This window comes from Martes martes, assembly GCF_963455335.1.
Source record: "Martes martes genome assembly, chromosome: 18".
In the NCBI taxonomy this organism is placed as follows: Eukaryota; Metazoa; Chordata; class Mammalia; order Carnivora; family Mustelidae; genus Martes; species Martes martes.
Window position 1 is genome coordinate 25,300,654 of NC_137906.1, and position 9,357 is coordinate 25,310,010.

Consider the following 9,357-nt stretch of genomic DNA (forward strand, 5'->3'; position numbering starts at 1 on the left):
ATTTATTATCTACTCTGTACCATATTCTATGCTAGGCATTAAGTATATTCAAAACAATTGTGATCCTCTCCTCATGGTGTGCATAGTACAGTAATTGATCTAAAGTTGGGCTATTTGAGTTCAAATCCTAACTCTCTCACAAGCTGTAAGATTTTGAGCAAAATAACCTATAGCTGCTTATCATCTGTAAAATCAGAAAAATCACAGTACTTACCTTATAACATATTCCCCTGGAGTGATTTGTTACTATGCCTTTTTTAAAAACTGTGTTAAAATATACAGAATGTAAGATCTGCCACTTTAACCATGCTTAATTGTACAGTTCAATGACACCAATCACATTCACATTGTTGTGCAACCATCACCATTATCTATCCCCAGAAATTTTTTCATCTTCCCAAACTAAAACTCCATGGCCACTAAACAATCACTCTCTATTCCTTCCTCCCCCTGGTCACTGGCAACCACAATTCCACTTTCTGTACCTATGAATCTGACCCCTTTAGGTACCTCATATAGGTGGAATTACTTCATTGTGACAGTATTTGTCCTGTTATGACTGGCTTATTTCACTTAGTATAAAATATCTTCGAAGTTTATCCATATTGCACCACGTGCCAGAACTGCCTTCATAAATGTACCACTTTTAACAGTCTCATAGGGCTTTCAAAACCAGAACTGGACTTCAAGACATGCTAAAGGGCCAGAAGGATGTGGTGTGTGTTGCATTAGTACTAAAAGGTGTCACATGCTTTCAGTGAGTGAACCAGAAAAAGTAATCAGGGACTGTAGCAAGGAGAAGCACCTCAAGTGCTTCTGAATTTTTGGTGGCAAACATTCATGGTAAAGGCAGTTTCTGGCCAGAAGACCAAGATGAATACTGCCTCAGAGAACCTAAAGGTACAGGAGAGAGAGAGAGGAATAGGAGGAGCTCAGCCTTGGCCTGAACATAAATTGATCTCATCCCAGCTAGCATATTAATCACTTTGATGAGTGAGCTGTTAAGACTAAGACCCAGGAAGATCCAGATAGAACAGCACAGTTTTAAAAAACTGAACTGACAGTGATTAACATGGATGGACCTAGGGGAAATTATGCTAAGTAAGATGTGTCAGACAGAGAAAGACAAATACCATGTGATTCCACTTGTATGTGGAATTGAAAAAAAACCAAAACAAGCAAAGCAGAAACAGGCCCATAAAAATGGAGAATAAAGAGGTGCTTCCCAGAGGGGAGGAAGATGGGGAAATGGGCAAAAGTGGGTGAGGGGGAATGTTTCCAGTTATGGAATGAATAATTCACAGGGATGAAAGGTACAACATAGGGAACACAGTCAATGGTATTTTAGTAGTATTGTATACTGACAGGTGATGGCTATGCTTATAGTGAGCATAGTATAATACAAAAAGTTGCTGAATCACTATGTTGTACACCTGAAACTAACATAACATTGTGTGTCAACTATACTTCAAAAATAAATGAATAACAATGGTTTAACATGTCCTAAAAAACGGTACTTACATTGTTCCTGTGCCTGAAGTGACTGTCAATTTCTCAAATAAAAAATTACAAATTAAAAAAAAAAACCTGAATTGACATTGCAACCACAGCCCACAGAGATGGGATGGAACTTGTGGCTTAAACCTAACCCAGTAGGGCTGCCAAATAAAATACAGAATGTTCAGTTAAATTTGGATTTCAGATAAATAACAAATATATCAGGGGCACGTACTTACACTAAAATATCCATAATTTATCTGAAATTCATATTTAACTGGGTGTCCTATATTTTATTTGCTAAATCTGGCAACCCTATAGCCAGGTCAATTGCCAGGTCAATTCCTCATAGGATTTAAAAACAGAACTCAGAGTCTCATAGTTTAATACACAAATGTCCAGAATGTAATCCAAAATTATTCAGCATACAAGAAACCACAAGTCTCAGGTTGCACAGGAAAAGAAAATCAACAGATAGCAATGGTGACATGGCAGAGATGTTGGAACTACCTGAAAAAAAGCCTTTAAAGCAGCTACTGTTATAATGTTCAAGAAAACAATTACAGTTGAAACAAAATTTTAAGTATAAATTATCAGCAAAGAAACAGATTATAGAATATAGAAATATAAGGAAAAATGAAAGGAGAATTTTAGAATTTAAAGTAACCAAAATAAAACACTCATTGGACAGACTCAATAGCAGAATAGAGATGACAGAGGAAAGAGTCCGTGAACTTGAAAAAAGAGCAACAGAAATTATCCAGTATGAACAAAACAGGGGAGGAAGAGATTGAAAAAAATGAACAGAGCCTCAGGATTATGTGGAACAACATTAATAAAGTCTAACATACAATTCATCAGAGTCTCAGAAGACAGAAGAAAAAGTGTCACGTTGAAAAGATCTTTAAAGAAATAATGGTTGCAAACTCCCAAATGTGTCAAAAGACACAAGCCTGTAGATATAAAAAGCTGTGCAAACCCCAAACAAGATATGTCTAGACAGATCATAATAAAAATGATAAAAACTTAAGACAAATTTAAAAAAAACAAACTCTTGAAAAAAAGTCAGAGGAAAACAACACATTGCCTATAAAGAGACAAAGATCTGAAAAACAGACTGGCATCAGTGAAGCCAGAAGGAAGTGGCCAAAGTTTTTAAAAAGCAGAGAAAAGGTATAATTGGATATTTAGCAAAGAAATTCTTCAGAAACGCAGGTTTGAAATAAAGACATTCACAAATGAAGGAAAACTAATTGCCTCCACTGACAGCTGGTCTGATCCATAACAAAAGGAAGCTCTTCAGAGAGAAGAGAAATGAAAATAGAAGGAAACCTGGAACGTAAGAAATGAAGAAAGAGGAAATGAGAAGAAGTGGTAAACACCTGGACAAATCAAAACAGGTTATTCTTCTCTTCCTGAGTCTTTAGAATAATTTGATTGTTGAAAACAAAGAATATACTTAGTTGATGAAGTGTTCAATAAATGAAAATGTAATATGTAAGACAAATGCAGTATGAAGGCGGAAAAGTAATAAGAGTACCAATATGGTCATAAAACTACACTCCAATTTAACTGATAAAATATTGATTCTAAATAGACTACAAGGGGCGCCTGGGTGGCTCAGTGGGTTAAAGCCTCTGCCTTCGGCTCAGGTCATGGTCTCAGGGTCCTGGAATCAAGCCCCACATCACGCTCTCTGCTCAGCGGGGAGCCTGCTTCCTCCTCTCTGTCTGCCTGCCTCTCTGACTACTTGTAATCTCTTGTCTGTCAAATAAATAAATAAAATCTTTAAAGAGACTACAAGTTAAGATTGTGTTTTGTAATCTCTAGTACAACTAAAACGTTATACAAAACTGCAATAGATAAAATGCAATAGAAAAGACACGACACTAAATTAAATTCACATGGAGAAATAAAGAACCAGCAAGGATTACAATGTAAATATAAAGCCAGTATTAATGTTCTCTTATACTCATTTTTCTTATATGATTTAAGACAACTGCATAAAAATATGTAAGTTCATATTTATTTGGCAAACAACGTATAAAGATACAATTTGTGACAATAATAAAATAAAGGGGGGAGCAGAGGTAAATAGGAGCAAAATTCTTGTATACTACTAAAATTAAGTGAGCATTAACTCATCTAGATTATTATAAACAGAGATGTTGAATATAGTCAATAGGACAACCACTAGAAAAACTACTAAAATATATATTGTAGAAGAAACAAAAAAGGAATCAAAATGCTACAAAAATGACAGTAATGGAGTCACTGAGTAACAAAAATGATATAAGACATAAAGAAACCAGAGAAAAATGTCTGAAATCTTACCTTATCATTAATTACATCAAATGTAAGTGAATTGAATTCTTCATTTAAAAGGCAGAGATTGTATTATTCAGGGAAGCATTTTCCTGGCCTATCTAGGGCAAGTTTCAAGTTCTTGGTAAATAAAATTTTATTTACATTGAAGAGATAAAATTAAATAAAAATAAGTAAGTAAAAGGTAGAGATTGGTAGAACGGATATAAAAGCATGTCTACAAAAGACCCACTTTAGATCCAAAGACAAACATTAGTTGAAAGTTAAAAGACAGGAAAAGATATTCTATGAAAACAGTAAGCAAAAGAAGAGAAGGAATGACTGTACTAATAAAAAACAAAACATACTTTAAGAAAAAAATTGTTAAGGGGCACCTGGGTGGCTCAGTGGGTTAAAGCCTCTGCCTTCGGCTCAGGTCATGATCCCAGGGTCCTGGGATCGAGCCCCACATCGGGCTCTCTGCTCAGCAGGGAGCCTGTTTCTCCCTCTCTCTGCCTGCCTCTCTGCCTACTTGTGATCTCTGTCTGTCAAATAAATAAATAAAAAATCTTAAAAAAAAAAATTGTTAAAAGAGACAAGAAGTGTATTATATGCAGATTAAAAGGTCATCTCATCAAAATATAAAATTAGAAACATTTAAAAACCTAATAACAGAGCCACCAAAACATATCAAGCAAAAACTGCACTGAATTAAGTGAGAAATAGAGAACTCAAAAAGCATCATTGGAGACTTCAATGCCCCACTTTCAATAACAAACAGAACAAGGCAGAAATCAGTAATGAAATTAAAGTCATAAACAACACCACAAACATCTGGAATTAACATATACAGAAAAATCTACCCAATAATAACGGAATACATACTGTTCTCAAGTTCACAAGGAACATTTTCCACAACAGACCAATTAGGTCACAAAACAACTCTGGATAGGGGTGCCTGGGTGGCTCAGCCAGTTAAGCAACTGATCTTGATCTCAGCTCAGGTCATGATATTAGGGTCATTAGATAAAGCCCTGTATCAGGCTCTGCACTGAGCATGGAGCCTGCTTAAGATTCTCTCTCTCTCTCTCTCTCTGTCTCTCACTCTGTTCTTCCCCTGCCTCTCTCTAAAAAACAAGTCTGAATAAATTTTAAAAGACTGAAATCATACAAAGTATCTTCCAATCTTCCATGAACATGACCACACTGAAATTCAAAATCAGTAAAAGAAGAAAATCTGGAAAATTCAGAAATAAGTGGAAAATAAACAACACACTATTAAACAACAAATGGGTCAAAGAAGAAATCACAAGGAAATTAGAAAATACTTTGAGATGAATGAAAACCAAGATAAAACATATTAAAACTTATGTGATGCAGTGAAAGCAGTTTAACTCCCATATTTCAAACTGATAATGATTTCAAATCAATAACCTAGCCTTTCAATGTAAGGAACTAGAAGAAGAAGAGCAAAAGAAAACCACAGATAACAAAAGGCAGGAAATTATAAATATTAAAGTCCAGATAAGTAAAATAGAGAAGATAAAAACAGGACTAACAGAAGAGAAAAACCTTCATTTTGACTGACCAAAATAAGAAAAAAAGGCTCAAATTACTAAAATAAGGAAGGAAAGAATATTACTACCAATTTTACAGAAATAGGATGATAAAAGAATACTATGAACAATTATAGACAACAAATTTGATAACCTAGATAAAATGACAAATTCCTCGAAACATACAAACTACCAATTCAACTCAAGTAGAAAATATAAACAGACTTTTAGTAAAAGGCTGAATCAGTAATCAAAAATCTGCCAGCAAAGAAAAGGCCAGGATCAGATGACTTCAATGGTGAATTCTACCAAATATCTAAAAACTGATTTATCCCAATCCTTCTGTTTGTGTTTTCAAACAACCACCAATTCCCCAATTCAGTCACACCCCCAAATGGGTGTTCTATAATTCAGTTCAGTTCTGACACTAAATTACCCAGAGTTAGCACAGAGCCATAGGTTAAGGGCCCAGTCTGACAAGACTGCCTGCCTGTACTTTAGATACTAGCCTCAAACAGGGTCCTCATATAGGCTAACTACAAACACAGGGTTTTCCACAATCTTCTTCAAGTTCAGTAATTCACTAGAATGACTCACAGAATGCAGGAATATGCTATACTTAAAATTATAGTTCACTGAGGGGGTGATAGTCCAAGATGGCAGAAGAGTCCCAGACCTCAGTTTTGTTTAGTCCCAGGAACTCAACTACATAGCTATTAAATCATTGTGAACATTTGTGAACTCAATCAGAGATTGATGAAAATAGCTACAACTCTATAAATAGAAATGTGACCACTTTCTGCAACATAGAAGGTGCAGAGATGTGAACCTGAGGTGATAATCGGAAGATAAACCACAGGGGGAGGGGGCCTCTATAAGCTAGCACCAGCACCAGAAAGTGATAAATCAGTGAAGCACAAAATCAGAACTTTTAGTTAAAAGTCTGCTCTGGTTACAGACATCCCTACCTGAAAGTTGCTCAGGTGGTGAAGCGGGGCAGAACCATAAGTGGGACTGTGTGGTGTCAGGACCCTCAGGGTCACAGAAAGACCAGGGGTTCCTGAGTGTGGCAGAGCTCCTAGGCATCAGATGGGGGAAGCTGGTTACAATCAGCAAGCCCAGGAGTAGGATCTCAGCTCAAGGTTGCCATATACCAAGAACCAAAGCACAGTCAGGTGACTTCTCTCAGAGCTGGGGCCCAGTAAGAGGCAGAACCCCTGTGAGAACCCCATTCCTTCCCTGGGAGGAGCCAAGTGAGGGCACAGTGGAGGAGTTGGTGGGGTTTGGAGACTTGAAACAGGGTCATGTGCCTGAGACAGAAATGCTCAGTGACAGTCTGGGTGAGCACAGAGTACATACAGCCGGAGACCAGGGAGACAGGAGTGATTGAATGCTTTCCCCTGAGGGTGCACTGAGAGGGGCCCCAAACTCTCGGATCGGGGGCTCGAGATTGGTAGGTCACCATTTTCATTCTTCTCTAGAATGGCGCAGAAAGCCTTCGCAGAAAAAAAGCCACATAGAACAATCCAGAGCCACTTACTTAGCCTGGCCCCCTGGCAAGGGCAGTGCAATACCAACCCAGGCAAAGACACCTGAGATTCAGTGCAACAGGTCCTGCCCTCCAAACATCAGAAAGAACATCCAGCTAAGACAAGGTTAACCCATCACAGACTCCAGCTAACCTCCAGTGCTCTGGGAAAATAGTATATAGAATTCATGTTTATCCCCCATGATTCTTTAGTCTATTTTCCTTTTTTTTTCTTTTCTTTTTCAACCAATTTTTTATTTTATCAACTCTTTAAATTTTTAAATTTTCATTTTTATACTTACATTCTATCCTTTCATTGAATTTAATTTCATTTTTGTATGCATGTGAGATTTTCTTTCCTTACAATTTTGGGATGCAGTTTCTTTTAACAAACAGACCAAAATATACCCAGAATCTAGTATATGTCTTTGTTCTCTTCACCTATCTGATCATTTTCTTTTTCCTTCTTCACCTTCTTTTTTTGTTGTTGTTATTTTTTAGTTTTTATCTTTAAAGTTACATTCTATCTTTTCTACGTATTTTAGTTTTGTATATATATGTTCTTCTTTTTTTTTTTACAACTTTGAGATGTAGTTTCTTCTAACAAACCAACCAAAATACACTCAGGATATAGTGTATTTCTCTGTTCTGTATACTTGTCTGTTCTATCCCTTCCTTTTTTTTCTTTATTGTCTTTTAAATTTCTTGTTTTTTAAGATTTTATGTATTTGTCAGAGAGAGAGAGCACAAGCAGGGAGAGCAGCAGGCAGAGGGAGAAGCAGGCTCCCTACTCAGCAAGGGGCCTGATGTAGGACTGGATCCCAGAACCCTGGGATTATGACCTGAGCTGAAGGCAGATGCCTAACTGACTGAGCTACCCAGGTATCTCTTCTAATTTTCATTTTTATGGTTACATTCTATCCTTTCATTGTATATAATTCTATTTTTGTACATATCTAAGCTTTTCTTCCTTTATAATTTTGGGATCTAGTTTTCTAACACACCAAAATACAAACAGGATCCAGTTTATTGCTCTGTTCTGTTCACCCATATGATGATATTCTCCCTCTCTCTCTCTTATTTATTTATTTATTTATTTCCATTTCAGGTCTCTTCTGATTTGTTTAGTGTCCATTTCTCTGGTGTATTTGTTGCGATTTTAGTATTTTGTTCTCTCATTCATCTATTATTCTCTTTTCAGAATAACAAGACGGAAAAGCTCACCTCAAAAAAGAGAACAAGAGGCAGTACTAACTGCCAGAGACCTAATAAGTAGGGAGATAAGTAAGATGTCAGAACTAGAGTTCAGAATAATGATTATGAAGATACAAGCTGGGCTTAAAAAAAGCAGAGAAGATGGTATTTCAATGTGGTTTTGATTTGAATCTCCCTGATGGCTAATGATGATGAACATTTGTTCATGTGCCTGATAGCCATTTGTATGTCTTCATTGGAGAAGTGTCTGTTCATGTCTTCTGCCCATTTTCTGACATGATTATCTGTTTTGTGTGTGTTGAGTTTGAGTTCTTTATACATCTTGGATATCAGCCCTTTGTCTGTAGTGTCATTGGCGAGTATTTTCTCCTGTTCTGTGGGTTGCCTCTTTGTTCTGTTGACTGTTTCCTTTGCTGTGCAGAAGCTTCTCATCTTGAAGAAGTCCCAAAAATTCATTCCGCTTTTGTTTCCTTTGTCTTTGGAGACATGTCTTGAAAGAAGTTGCTGTGGCCGTATTGCAGGGAGCACTGGGTATGATGCATAAACAATGAATTTTGGAACACTGAAAAAAAAATTTTTTAAATAAAAAAAAAAGCAGAGAAGACACTAGAGAATCCCCTTCTGGAGAAATAAAATAACTAAAATGTAATCAGGTCAAAATCAAAATGGCTATTAATGAGACGTAATGAAAAAGTCGAGGCTCTAACTATTAGGATAAATGAGGCAGAAGAGAGAATCAGTGCTACAGAAGACAAAATGATGAAGAATAAAGAAGCTGAAAAAAAAAAGAGATAAACAACTACTGGAACACAAGGGGAGAATATGAGAGATAAGTTATACCATAAAGCAAAACCATATTAGAATAATTGGGATCCCAGAGGAAAAGGAAAGAAAAAGAGAGAGAGAGGAAGAAGGTACACTGGAGCAAATTATACCAGAGAGCTTTCCTAATCTGGGGAAGGAAAGGGGCATTCAAGTCCAGGAGTCAAAGAGAATCCCCCTCAAAATCAATAAAAATAGGTCAACAGCCTGACATATAATAGTGAGAGTTGCAAATCTCAGAGACAAAGAGAAAATCCTGAAAGCAGCTTGGGACAAGAGATCCATAACCTACAAGGGTAGAAACATTAGACTGGCAGCAGATCTATCCACAGAGACCTGGCAGGCCAGAAAGCATTAGCATGATATACTCAGGGTGCTATATGAGAAAACTACGCAGGCAGGAATACTTTACCCAGCTAGGATGTCATTCAAAAT